This window comes from Sarcophilus harrisii, chromosome 1 (genome assembly GCF_902635505.1).
Source record: "Sarcophilus harrisii chromosome 1, mSarHar1.11, whole genome shotgun sequence".
NCBI lineage: Eukaryota > Metazoa > Chordata > Mammalia > Dasyuromorphia > Dasyuridae > Sarcophilus > Sarcophilus harrisii.
In genome coordinates, this window is record NC_045426.1 from 656,384,132 (window position 1) to 656,398,288 (window position 14,157).

At 42.6% G+C, this 14,157-nt stretch overlaps 1 protein-coding gene across 1 annotated transcript in view; it reads left to right on the plus strand.

The window, feature by feature from the left end:
- Window positions 1–9,067: 9,067 nt before the first annotated feature.
- TBXA2R (thromboxane A2 receptor) overlaps window positions 9,068–14,157 on the plus strand; it is a 35,056-nt gene continuing 29,966 nt past the window's right edge. Inside the window, exon 1 of the mRNA XM_031947881.1 lies at window positions 9,068–9,905. The gene's annotated coding sequence lies outside the window, so the exon portion shown is untranslated. The remainder of the gene's footprint in view (window positions 9,906–14,157) is intronic.

The window sequence follows — 14,157 nt, forward strand, 5'->3', positions numbered from 1 at the left end:
AACCAGAGCCCAGCTTAGGTTAAATGACCCATGCTTCCTTAAATGACAGATTACATGGATCTCCCAAAAGGAAGATTGCTCACTTTTTCCTTAAATCTTGGTTCAATTGCTTATTTTTTAAGCCTTGTGAATCTGTGTGCTTATACATGAAGCTTGTGGCAGATCTGTGACTTGAACCCAGTATTCCTTCCTCCAAGGCTAGAGCTCTTCCCATCATAGTACCAACAAGGATGGAGAATGAGGCAATTTCTTCAATCACAAAGTAAATCAGAACTGACTCCCAGCTCAGGACATCTTGGCTAGCTCCCAAAGGCAGGACCACCAGTAGCACTCAAGGTCTAAATCCAATCCTTATTTATACCTCTGCCAGGGCAGAGACTGGTTGGGATACCAATCGTATTTGGAGGCATTAGGAAGCCAGTACCAGCTACAACCTTGGGAAAAGTTGGGTCTCCAATAGCACTTGCCAAGTCCTACAAGCTTAAAACTCAGAATGTCAGAAGGCAGCAGTCCATCTTAGAGACATCCAGTCCCAATCACTTATTTCACAGAGAAGGGAAATAATTCCCATGAAGGTAAAATTATTTTCCTAAGTCACATATACCTGATAGCAAGACAATATCCCAAATCCTACCACATTTTCCCCTTTCCCCCAGATTATAATAGCATAATAGAACTAGCACTTTGAGGTTTGCAAAATACTTTCTATATTTTTTTATTTTGTTATTACACAGGCACTAAATAGAGCATTGAGACTACCTCATAGAGTTTTTGTGAGGATAAAATGAAATAATAATTGTAAAGTGCTTGGCACAGTGACTGGAACATAGTATGGACTACATAAATATTTATTCCCTTCTCCCTTCCTTACCTGTGTTATCGGATCCTACAATCTCTTGGAGAGAGGTTTCATTATTATTGTTTTTCCCATTTTATAGCAGAGAAAACTGAGTCAGATAAAGCTGGGAAGTGTCTGAAGCAGGATCTAAACTCGGGTTTTTCTGATTCCCTGGCCAGCTCTTTTTCCACTGGGTCACTTAGCTGCCAAGCATAACAGCCGGAATCCCCAAAAGATGCAGGCATCTGCAGCAAGAAATGAGAGACAGGTTCTGTGATGGAATAAAGAAAGACCGGAGACCCTAACTGATGGGACTAGGGGACTGGGGGGGTGGGTTGGGCTCAGTAGGGAATTTGTGGAGGAGGAGGCAGGAGAGTCATGACTAGGTCCTAAGAGCTCTAAAGCCAGTTTCATTCCTCCAGCCTAGATTTCTGTCTCTGTCCCAGATGCCCTCACCCTCTGATTCATTCCCAAAGCTACAGGATCTGTCATTCCTCAAGAATATACAAATGGGCCCAGAGCAGAGGGAGGAAGGGAGAGCGGGGGCTTCTGGACTGGGACAGAAGAAGGGGTGAGTGGGCCCTGCCCAGGGGGAGCCCAAGGGGCCCATCTCAGATTGGATGTTTTGTCTCCCTCAGTGATGGGGGGGTGGTTCTCCCAGCTCCCAAATGAAGGTCCAGAAGGTCCACATTTCTTAGCCACGTCACACAACAAGTCAGTGGCACCTAAAGCTGCATCCAGAACCAAGTCTCTGATTTCTGGGCATTGATTTTTTTCTGCTACATTCCCCACTCATGGAAACAGAAAGTTTAGCCCTCAACCCCCAACCCTTAGCTCCATAGTACAGGTGGAAGTTGAGGAAGGAGACTTGGGCAACTGGCCCCAGGTTAACTCTGAATATGTCAAATTCTTAGGGGGAAGCAATCAAAAATCTCCTTTTTTAATTCATTTCCCATCTGGTATAGCAGCCTACCTTCCCTCAAAGATAGGAGGGACTTGGAGACTGAATGTAAATCAACACATGCTATATTTACTTTTTTTTCTCTTGTGGTTTTTTTTTCCTTTTGTTCTGATTTTCTCTCCCAACATGATTCATAAATGTGTATTAAAAATTAATGTTCATGTATAACCAGAAAAAATATATTAAATTTGTTTTACATGTAACTGGGAAATAATAATTTTTTTTAAAAAGCAGCTAGGGACCCCAGAAAGTGCCTTGTTATATGCAGTAGGGTCCCAGGGATTCCTGCCCATAGGACTTTCCCAGGAGGTCTTTACAGGGAGTCAGTGACATCAATCCCAAGATTTGTTTTGCTGCCTCTCAAGCCTTCCAACCAGTGGGCTCTCTCTCTCCCCCTCTGCTAGAAACCTCAGCCAAGTCTGGCCTGTTGGAGCCACCCAGATCATCAATAACGTCAGGGGCCTCAAGGGAAGGGGTCCAGGAAGTTTTTCTGCCCTGGGAGCCAGCCTCCTGCAGTCTCTCAGCACCATTTCTGTCGCTCGTGCTGGAACGCAGGAAATTGGAGTTCCAATTCTGGGGTGTTCCAGCAAATATTTAACAACCAGATCCCCAAAAACTTCATGACCTACTTTAACTTTAATCTGAAGTATTAATATTTTCTCTATCATTTTGTTATCTATTCAATTAACAAAATAATAAATCAAGCACTGATTTTGTAGTATTTGCTGATTTTTAAGATGTAAACGCTCCCACTGAAAATTTAGAGATCTGTTCTCAGAGCCAGGACCAGCTGGTTGCTGGCCACCCCATTTCTCTCTTTCCTGACTGTTCTGCAGAATTACCTTGACCCTAGGCTAGTCTCCTCCCAGATTCCCATTTTCTTCATTTAAAAAAATATATATCTTTTTATTTTTCAAAATATGCAAAAATAGTTTACAGCATTCACCCTTGCAAAATTGTATTCCAAATTATTCTGCCTCCCTCTACTCCCCTCCTAGACAGCAAGTAATTCAATATAGGTTAAATATGTGCAATTCTCCTAAACATATTTCTACATTTATCATGTTGCCCAAGAAAAATCACATCAAAAGGTAAAAAAAAAAACAAGCAAAAAAAAAAAAGCAACAACAACAAACAAAGGTGAAAATAACATGCTATGGCTCTTTTTGTGGTGGCAAAGAATTGGAAAGTGAGTAAAATACCTCCCAATTGGTGACTGACTAAATGACTTGTGCTATATGGAAGTAATGAAAATGTTATAGTTCTATAAAAAATGATGAGCAAACTTATTTTAGAAAGGTTGGAAAGATTTACATGAACTGATGAACCAGGAATACCATGTACATAGTATTGGGTGATGGTCAATTATGAAAGACTTGGTCCTTCTCAGAGATTCAGTGATCCAAGGCAATCCCAATAAACTTTGTGTAGAAAATGCCATCCACTAATTTCAGAAAGGCCTGGAGAGACTTACACGAACTGATGCTGAGTGAAATGAGCAGGACCAGGAGATCATTATATACTTCAACAACAATACTATATGATGACCAGTTCTGATGGACCAGGCCATCCTCAGCAACGAGATCAACCAAATCATTTCCAATGGAGCAGTAATGAACTGAACCAGCTATGCCCAGAAAAAGAACTCTGGGAGATGACTAAAAACCATTACATTGAATTCCCAATCCCTATATTTATGCACACCTGCATTTTTGATTTCCTTCACAAGCTAATTGTACAATATTTCAGAGTCCGTTTCTTTTTGTACAGCAAAATAACGTTTTGGTCATGTATACTTATTGTGTATCTAATTTATATTTTAATATATTTAACATTTACTGGTCATCCTGCCATCTAGGGGAGGGGGTGGGGGTGGGGTAAGAGGTGAAAAATTGGAACAAGAGGTTTGGTAATTGTTAATGCTGTAAAGTTACCCATGCATATATCCTGTAAATAAAAGGCTATTAAAGAAAAAAAAAAAAAAAAGAAAATGCCATCCATGTCCAGAGAGTGAGCTTTGGAACACGAATGTAAATCAGCACAAGCTATGTTCACTTTTTTTCTCTCATGGTTTTTCCCTTTTATTTTGATTTTTCTCTCCCAACATGATTCATAAAGAAATGTGCATTAAAAAAATTAATGGGGGCACCTAGTTGGTGCAGTGGATAGAGCATCATCCCTGAAGTCAGGAGGACCTGAGTTCAAATCTGGCCTCAGACACTTAACACTTCCTGGCTGTGTGACCCTGGGCAAGTCACTTTTTTTTAATAGCCTTTTATTTACAGGTTATATGCATGGGTAACTTTACAGCATTAACAATTGCCAAACCTCTTGTTCCAATTTTTCACCTCTTACCCCACCCCCCCCCCCCCCTAGATGGCAGGATGACCAGTAGATGTTAAATACATTAAAAGTAGTAAATTAGATACACAATAAGTATACATGACAAAACATTATTTTGCTGTACAAAAGAATCAGACTTTGAAATATTGTACAATTAGCTTGTGAAGGAAATCAAAATGCTAGGTGGGCTAAATATAGGGATTGAGGAATTCAATGTAATGGTTTTTAGTCATCTCCCAGAGTTCTTTCTCTGGGCGTAGCTGGTTCAGTTCATTACTGCTCCATTGGAAATGATTTGGTTGATCTCGTTGCTGAGGATGGCCAGGTCCAGCAGAACTGAATATTGTTGTTGAAGTATATAATGATCTCCTGGTCCTGCTCATTTCACTCAGCATCAGTTCGTGTAAGTCTCTCCAGGCCTTTCTGAAATCATCCTGTTGGTCATTTCTTACAGAACAGTAATATTCCATAATTTTCATATACCACAATTTATTCAGCCATTCTCCAACTGATGGACATCCATTCAGTTTCCAGTTTCTAGCCACTACAAAAAGGGCTGCCACAAACATTCGTGCACATACAGGTCCCTTTCCCTTCTTTATAATCTCTTTGGGATATAAGCTGGGCAAGTCACTTAACCCCAATGCCTCAGGAAAAATAAAATAAAATAAATTTTAAAATGTAAATGTATAATGAGAAAAAACAATAAAAAATTATAATAAAATAACAAGAAGGAAAAAAAAGAAAATATACTGTGATCCACCTTTAGTCCCCATAGTTCTCTCTCTGATGTGGATGGTTCTCGCCATCACAAGTCTATTGGAATTGGTCTTGAATCACTTTGTTGAAAAGAGCCATGTCCAGATCATCACACAATCTTGTTGCTGCTATGAACAATGCTCTCTTGTTTCTGCTCACTTCACTTAGCATCAGTTTATGTAATTCTCTTCAAATTTTTCTGAAACCCCAGGCTCCCATTTTCCGAGGTTCAGGGGATAGTCAGGGGATACAAAAGAAAGTCCCAAAGCAAAGTATCTGGCAGAGGAAGGCACCAGGAAGACTGAGGAAACTGGAAATGTTTGATCCAAAGAGGAGATTTAGCAGAGAAAGGACATTCTCCAGGACTTGAAAGCCTGTCCTGAAGGAATGAAATCTGCTTTGTTATGTCTAGGCAGAGGGCAGAACCGAGGAATACAGGGGAGTGTAGAATACTCCAGAGAATTGGTCAGAGAATGCAGATTGGAGGTCTGGTTCTGGAAAACATAAGACACTTAAACTCTCTGGAACTCTGCTTCCCCATCTGCAAAATGGAAAAGAGGAGAAGATTAAGTTGCTCCTGAGGTCTCTTTTAGCTTTAAGCCTATAATCCTAAAGTATAGGTAGAAATGTTTTTTGTTTTTTGTTTTTTTTGCCATAAGACAAAACTTCCAAGAAATTTGGGTTGTCATATTTAACATGTATTGGACTATCTGCCATCTAGGGAAGGGGGTGGGAGAAGGAGGGGAAAATTTGGAAAAGATGGTTTTGCAAGGGTCAATGTTGAAAAATTAGCCATACATATGTTTTGTAAATAAAAAGCTTTAATAAATTTTTTAAATAAAAAAATAAAAGAAATTTGAGTTGTCCAAAAATGGAGGTCCATCAGCTAGGAAATGGTTGAATAAGATATGGTATATAAATGTAATGAAATAATACCATTCTACAAGAAATGATGAGCAGGATAATTTCAAAAAGGTCTGGAAAGACTTACATGAACTGATCTGAGTGAAATGAACAGAACCAGAGAACATCATATAAGGTAACAAGATTATGTGATGATTAGATGTAATGGACTTGGCTCTTTTCAACAATGAGGTGATTCAAGGCAATTCCAAAAGACTTGGGATGGAGAGAGCCATCCACATCAAGAGGGAAGACTATGAAGACTAAATATGGATCATAGAATAGTATTTTCACCTTTTTTGTTGTTGTTTGTTTGGTTTCTTTTCTTTCGCATATTTTCCCTTTTTGATCTGATTTTTCTTGAGCCACATGATAAATGTGGAAATATGTATAGAAGAATTGCACATGTTAAATCTATAATGGATTACTTGCTGTCTAGGGGAAAGGGATGGGAGGGAAGGAAGAAGAAAAAATTGGAACACAAAATTTTGCAAGGGTGAATGCTGAAAAGTATCTTTACATGTATTTTGAAAAACAAAAAGATATTCTTTTCAAAAAAGAAGATGGAAAAATAAGTGGATGGGTAGCCAGGATAGGTAGTGATTCCCCTACTGTTGGAGATATTTAGGTAAAAGCTAGAAGCTGAAACTGAAATATTCTGGTCAAATAATGAGAAGACAGAACTCGTTGGAAAAAACCCTGATCTTGGGGAAAATTGAAGGCCAAAGAAAAAAGAGGATAAGGGAAGCAAAGAAAAGCAGACATCTCTCATCAGAATGTATAGTATTTATTATACAGGTTTTCTTGAAATAGAAATTTATTGATTTAAATTTTTAATCTTCTCATAGCCTGCTGTGCACACGGAAATTTGCTTTTTTCTTTTCCTAATTTCTATTAAAGTTTAAAATAAATAAATAAAAAGAGGGGGAAAAAGAAAAAAGGATGAAATGGAAACAATGAACATGAATTTGGATAGACTTCAGAGATAATGGAGGGTGGAAGGTCCATGGGGTCACCAAGAGTTGGACATGACTGAATGGTCCAGGTAAGAAGTGAGAAGGCACTGATTTAGAGTGATGGTAACTGTGGGAACTGATGAGATTCCTCAGAGAGTGGCTGTAGAGAAAGAAAACTAAAGAGCTCTGGGGGATGCCCACAGTCAAAGAGAGGGACCCAGATGTTGATGATGCAGCAAAGAATCCCTGGAAGTAATGGGGAGAGAGATCAAAGGAAAGCCAGAAGAATCATGTGAGAAAATCTAAGGGGAAAGAGTAAACTAGAGAAGAAAGTGATAGTGTCCAAAGCCTTAAAGAGATCAGGAGGATTAAGTACTGAGAACATAAAACATCAAAGCCTCATAAATTAAAAGCTAGAAAGGATCCTGGAGGCTGTTGAGTTCAGAGATGGGGATTTTGTAGGGAACAGGGAAGGAGGTAGTAAACAGGGAAAGAGAAGGCTAGAAGTAAAGGGAGGACAAGCTAGTGGAGGAGAAAGGTAGAGATGTGAAAAGGAAGGCACAGGTTGGCCACTTCTTCCTCAGCGAGTGGGGCATAAGGTACTTTCTTGTACAATCAACTGTCTGACCTGAAACTGGGGCTGTGCTCCCCAAGCCTGGGCCTCCCAAAACAGCTTCCTGTTGTTGAGGTTTTATCTTCCGGATGCACCAGGCTCCCCCAAATACCAGGTTCCTGCCTTGGAGCTAAGTCTATTCCTATGTCCCTAGTGAGTAGAGAACCCAAGAGGAAGAAATGGCCATGGACAGTTGGGCTACATGGGAAGGAGGCGGCTGAGAGAGAGTTTCTCCCAACATCAAGATGATTTTCCCACAGAAGCATCCTACATCCCTCAAACTGAACTAGAATTATAGTCTTGGGGACTGGAGTGGAAGTTTGGCACCCGTGAGGGGCTGGAGCTGGGCCCTTGGAGGGCCTGAGAAATCCCCCTTCTCCACTGTGGGAACTGGAGGGTCCGGGGCCCAGAATTAGCTTACACAGCATCCTAAGGAAAGGGGCCACAGCCCATCCTATCTTAGCCCAGAGCAGGTAACAAGCTAACCCTGAGGTACCATCTCTGACTTTTGTAGAGTTGGATGCATGGTTAAGATTGAGCAAATTCATCCCAGACTTGAGAGACTATTTCTCTATTCCACTCTTCTTCCTTGTTTTCTGCTTTTCCATTTCTGATAACTCTTCTCCCTGGAGAAGGGTCTGCTTCCTCAAGAAACTAGCCTGGCCAGTCCATTCCAGGAAATAGAATGTCTAATCTTCCCCCTCTCCCAGCCCTGGATGCCCCAATTTCCCCTTTCCCACACATCCACCTCCCATGCTAGTCAGTGATCTCTTGCTTGCAATAGGGGGAAGGGCAGCCATTTTGCCTTCTTCAGTGGGGACTCTAACAGAATTTTACCAGTCAGGATTCCATATTCATGGGATCTTCACTAGGTTCTTATCTGAGGGAAAATGGAGTGGTGGGGGACAGAAGAAAAGAAGAAATCCCTTCCCTACTCAAGACCCTGACAAGTCTCTGGATCTAAGAATTTTCCTGCTGGGCTTAAACAGAAACCAGAGACAGAAAGCCTGAGTGAAGATGGACACACAGGGAAACTGTGGCAGGGACAGAGAAAATGAGGCAGAAACAGAGAAGCAGGTTTGCCAAGAGAGGGCTTAACATAGGGCCTCATACATTGTAGGAGTGTAACAAGTGTTTATCAAATGAGACAGAGAGAGAGAGAGAAATGGAGACACAGAGAGAGAAAGACAGTGAGACAGAAATGGAGAGAGACAGAGACAGAGAAAGACAGGCAAAGAAAAAGAAAGAGGCAAAGAAAAAGAAAGACAAGCAGAGGAACACAGCGAAAGACAGAAATGGAGGGAGAGACAGGCAGACAAAAGGAGAGAAAAAAAGGGAGAGGGAGACAGAGAGACATACAGCACGAAAGAGACAGAGAGAATTGGGTAGACAGCAACAGAGACAGAGAAACAAAACCAAAGAGACAAAGAGAGGGAGGCAGAAACCAAGACAGAAATATAAAACCTACAAAAGGCAGAGACTAAGGAAAACTGAGAGATATAGAGAACCAGAACCAAAAAAGTGACTCCCCCTCCCCTCTCAGAACAGTGAGACAGGAAGGGATTATTAATAGCTCTCCCTCCCAACCCCTCACCGTGCTGGGAGGCCCGGAAGCGACCCCCATTAGCCTATGGGTCTCACCCCTCCCTGCCCAGCAGGAGGGCCGGAGGTGGGGAAGCTCCCTGGCCAGCCCCGTGCACCTCAACTCCACCAGAGCCAGAGGCCCCTCCTCCTCTGCACCTACAGCTCAGTTGGCTGCCCTGTGCTCTCTTCATAGACCCAGAAGAACAGTCCCCACTAGAGAACATCAAAGGTGAGGGCTGGGGGGAAACCCACAGATACTCTTGAGTGGCCTTCCCCAAACCCAGTCCCCTTTTGGGGACCCCTGTAACAGCCCCACACACCTCTGGCTCCACAGCCCCAACCCTTCTGCCCCATTCCCTTTTTTTCCTCCTCCTGTCCACCCCAACTCTGCCTGGTCCCCAGTAGTGAGGGGACTATTTTTAGGCTGTCCTGGTCCCACAGGCCATCTCAGGCAATGGAATCTCTTTTTCTGGGTTCCTGGGCCCTATTCTGTTGGTCTGCTCGGCTGGCAGCTCCTCCCTAGGATTTGCGCCTCAGTTTCCCCTTGACGCACAGTATTCCATCTACTGAAAAAGACAGCAAGTGGCTAACTGGGCGTGAGCGCTTTTATTTCCACCCTCTTCTCCTCTCTCCCCACCCCTCCACGCTGCATCCGACTCTCCCAGCCCAAGTCCCAGCTGACTGACCCCTGACCCCCGTCCAGAGAGAGCCCTCCGGAGCCTGAAGGGGTTAACTCCCACGCGCTTCTCCGGCCCCAGTCCTCCTCCCCCTCTCCTCCCTGCTCCCTCTCTGTCTGTCTCTGTGTCTGTCTCTCCGATACTTTCGGTCACATCCGCCTGCGGGGGCACAGCTCCCCCGGCTCACACATCCCCAGCCCGTGCCAGTCTTTCTGATTTCCCCAGGACCTCTCCGTCTGGCCCGGCAGGAGCTCCGGAACTCCAGCTCCAGGTGAGTGAGCTCCAGATCCCCAGCGGGAGCTGATTTTCCTCTCTCGGGATTTATTTCCCCGTCTGTCCCCTACCAACAACCCCCTCCAACCCCCGCCCCTCTTAGCTGCCCACAACCACTACTACCGGAGCCGGAGGCCAGCCAAGCTTGGGCTGGAAAGGGAGCCCAGCTGTTCTCCCCGATCCCCCAGTGCCCCTGCTAGCACCAGCACGCCTGGCCCCTAATCTAGCCTTTTATGGAAGAGATAGGAAAGGTCAAGAAGATGATAAATCTAGTGAGTAGAAAGTGGGAGATAAAGGAGGAGTTGCGCTTGGCCCGCGGAAGCCCCCCTCACCTCTGGCCCCACCAGTCACAAGCCTGGGGTGGGCTGATTTGAACCCTCTTGGGGAAACAGAGAAACACACGCTGTTCTAGCTCACACACAGCCTGATTGGAACCATATGCAGACTGGGTGTGACTACGAACAACTGGATGATGCAGAATTGTGTTTGGGGCTGATCTGGGAGTGAGATGGGTAACTGGGCGTGATGCACATTTTGTGTAATTATAATTGTGTGACTATTGTGAGGCCTGGATGCTCATCTAGGTGGCCCAATGCTGCTGGGTCCTACCTCTACCGTCTGTGGCTAAATGTCCACGGGCCCTTCTCTGGTCATCTTCTTGGGCAAGTTCCCGCATCCTTCACTTTCCATGCCTTGTTGAGCGTGGGTTCTGAGATGGAGGGGGCTGAGCCCTTGGTATCTTAGGAAAAACTGGTACCAATGAGATGGACATGGGAGCTCAGGGACAAATGCGGAGATGTTCTATGAGGTCCAGTGATTAGTATTTTGTGTTTTATATCACAGGGTAGTAGGAAAATGCATTGGGACGGGATTGGCCAAGTATATATGTCTGTACATGCACATTTGCATAGAGCTGTGCCCAGTATGTAAATATCCGTATATATATATGTATGTGTATATACACACATATACACACATATAGTATCCATATATGCATAGAGTATCTACACACATACACACACGCACATATATAGTATTCACATATGTACACAGAGTACCTACATACACACAAATATAGTATCCATATATGTATACAGAGTAACTACACACATACACACACACACACACACACACACATATAGTATCCACATATGTACACAGAGTATCTACATCCATACACACACATATATAGTATCCATATATGTATACAGCGTATCTACACACCCACACATATAGTATCCATATATGCATACAGAGTATCTATATACATACACACATATGTATAGTATCCACATATGTACACAGAGTATCTACATCCATACACACACACATATATAGTATCCATATATATATATATATATAGAGAGAGAGAGAGCATCTACACACATACACACATATGTATAGTATCCACATATGTACACAGAGTATCTACATCCATACACACACACACACACACATATAGTATCCATATGTGTATACAGAGTATCTACACACATTATATATAGTATCCATATATGTATATAGAGTATCTACACACACACACACACAGACACACGCACAGACACACACACACACACACACATATATAGTATCCATATATGTCTACAGAGTATCTACACACATATATATAGTATCCATATATGTATACAGAGTATCTACACACATACACAAACATATATAGTATCCATATATGTACACAGGGTACTTACACACACATATACACATATATATAGTATTCATATATGTGCACAGGTTACCTAGACAGGGACAACAAAAGGAAGCGTACAAAGAAAGCCAAAGAGTGTGAGGCGTGCTGGCAGCAGGGATCAAAACAGGATTCCCATCGTCAATCAGTGAACCACAAAGGACCAATAGCCCTGCTCTCACAGATCTAGAGCCTTGAAGGGCCTTCAGGGCCATCTAGTCCAATGTTCTCATTTTCAGAAGGGGAAACTGAGGCTCAAAAGGTTAAGGCACTTTGCCACAACCCCAAAGGTAGTAAGTGAAAGAAGCAAATATTGGGGAAGAAATAACAATAATATGTAGCATTTATATAGCTTTAAGGATTACCAAGCACTGTGTTACTGTGTTTTATATATATATAATTTGAGTAGTTAAACAGAGATTAGCCTTTCTAATCAGACTCTGGTTCCTTTGTTGGCTCCTGAATGAGAGACCACAGAGAGATAAGACTTAGGATGACTTTTTTCAAGTAACTAGGAAGATAAAATTCACATTTAGAAAGTTTAGAACCATAAAAGATTAAAACTGAGCAAGGCCTTAAAACATAAAATAAAAGAATTGGGAGGGTGCTTAGCACCCAGGATGTCAGGGCTGGAAGGGCCCTTAAAACATGGGATGTCAGACCTGGGAGGGCCTTTAGAACCCAGGAGGTCAGAGGTGGGAGGACCCTTAGAACACAGAAAGTCAAGACTACCTTAAAACAATGAATGACAGATTTGGAAGGGACCTTAAAACATATAATGTCAAAGAACCTTAAGATATAGAATGTGATAACTGGATAAAACTTCAGGAGATAATCTAGTTCAAACTCTCAGTCAATAGTGAAACTGAGGCCTAGAAAAAGGAAGTTACCTAAGATCACATAGAAAGTTGAATTTGAGGTTGATCTAGCCCAACATAGAACTAGATGGGACATCCCTAAATTCTGATTGTAAGCAAAAGCCACATTTCTCTGAAGACAAGGTGAAGCCATAGGAGTGACTTCTGAGGGAGAAAATGTTCTGTCCACTAGGAGAAGGATAATTATGGTTTAATGAGAAAGAGGAAGAGCATTCCAGACAGGGGACCAGTTAGAAAGAAGGGATGAAGTCCTTCTGCCTGTCAAAAATCTGAAGTGGTGGTAGGTGGACAAGTGGGGGGACAGTAAATTGGAGGAAAGGCCCCAAACTTGATTCCCTTATAGAAGGACAATCTCCCAGATTAAAACCTCAGTTTCCAAAGCAACCTTCAGTATCAGAAGTTCCTGTTCCATACATTCCCTTCCTCCATCTGCCCCTGCCCAGGCTCTAAAGGAAACAAGTGATATTGGTGGAACTGCTGAGCTCTCAGGCCTTTTTTAGCTCCAAACTATAGAGTTGTGCCTCTCTTGTGGTTCCTGGCATTCGGATTAACCCCCATCCCTTCTCAGACTCCTTGTTCCAACTCCTTCCCCAGAGAATAGAGTTTTTATGAGTCTATGGTTCTGGAATCACAGAATCTCTGAGCTAGTTGGACAGCTTAGAGGAACACTGGTCCAAACCCCTACCTAAGTAAGAATCCTCTCCATGGCCTCCAGTCCCTAATCTGTGATTCAGCAGGACTCAAACAAACACCTATTTAATGAAACTTCATTAAAATACCCCTGGCAAAAGTATTTCCCAAAGCAGTTAAAAAATCCAGGAAAATAAGTCATTGGCAAGATATTTAAATGTAGCTGGGGACAAGATTAACTCTCATTTCCCCGTTCTGTTAGTGGCTCCCAAACTCAGAACAAAGCAGTCATCCGGCCTAGATTATATTGAAATACAATTGTTGAAAAAAATTAAGTTCATAGACCACCTCTTCCAATTAAGAATTTCTGAAGGGTAATAGGAAATTCATTACCTCCTAAAATGTCCCCATTGCACCTTGAGACACTATTTGCTGTTAGGAAGTTCTTTCATATATGGAACTGAAAACTGCCTTTTTTCAACTCTACCTCAGGTGGTCCTAATTGTTCCCCCAGGGGTCAGGCAGAATATGCCCTCCCCTTTTTTTTTCTTGGGGTAACCCTTTAAAAAGATACTTGAAGAGAGCAATCAACAATCATATAGTTAGGAAGCTTTCTCTTCCCCAAACTAAATATTCCGAGTTCTTTCAAAGGATGTTCCTAGGACATGGTTTCTAGTTCCCTTCTCCATTCTAGACATCGTCCTCTGGAAACTTTGTCAATAGCCCGTCAAAAAAGTGGTTCTGGAAACTGGATTGAGTGCCCCAGATGAGGTCTGATCAGGACAAAGACCGGGGAACTTCCCCCCTCCCTTGTTCTGTAGCCTAAAGTCAAAGCTAGATATTTGGTCAAGTGTAAAGAAATACAATTCCAGCAGTAATATTCAAGATGATCAATTGTTTTACCAATTTCACTCATGAAATAGATCAAATCCAGAATGGCCCTCAGTCCCTGGTAATCCCCTTGTGCTTCCTGGTCACTGGGCAGAGGTGGGGCAAAGGGGACAAAGATTGCCGGGAAAATTCCTATATTTCATCTA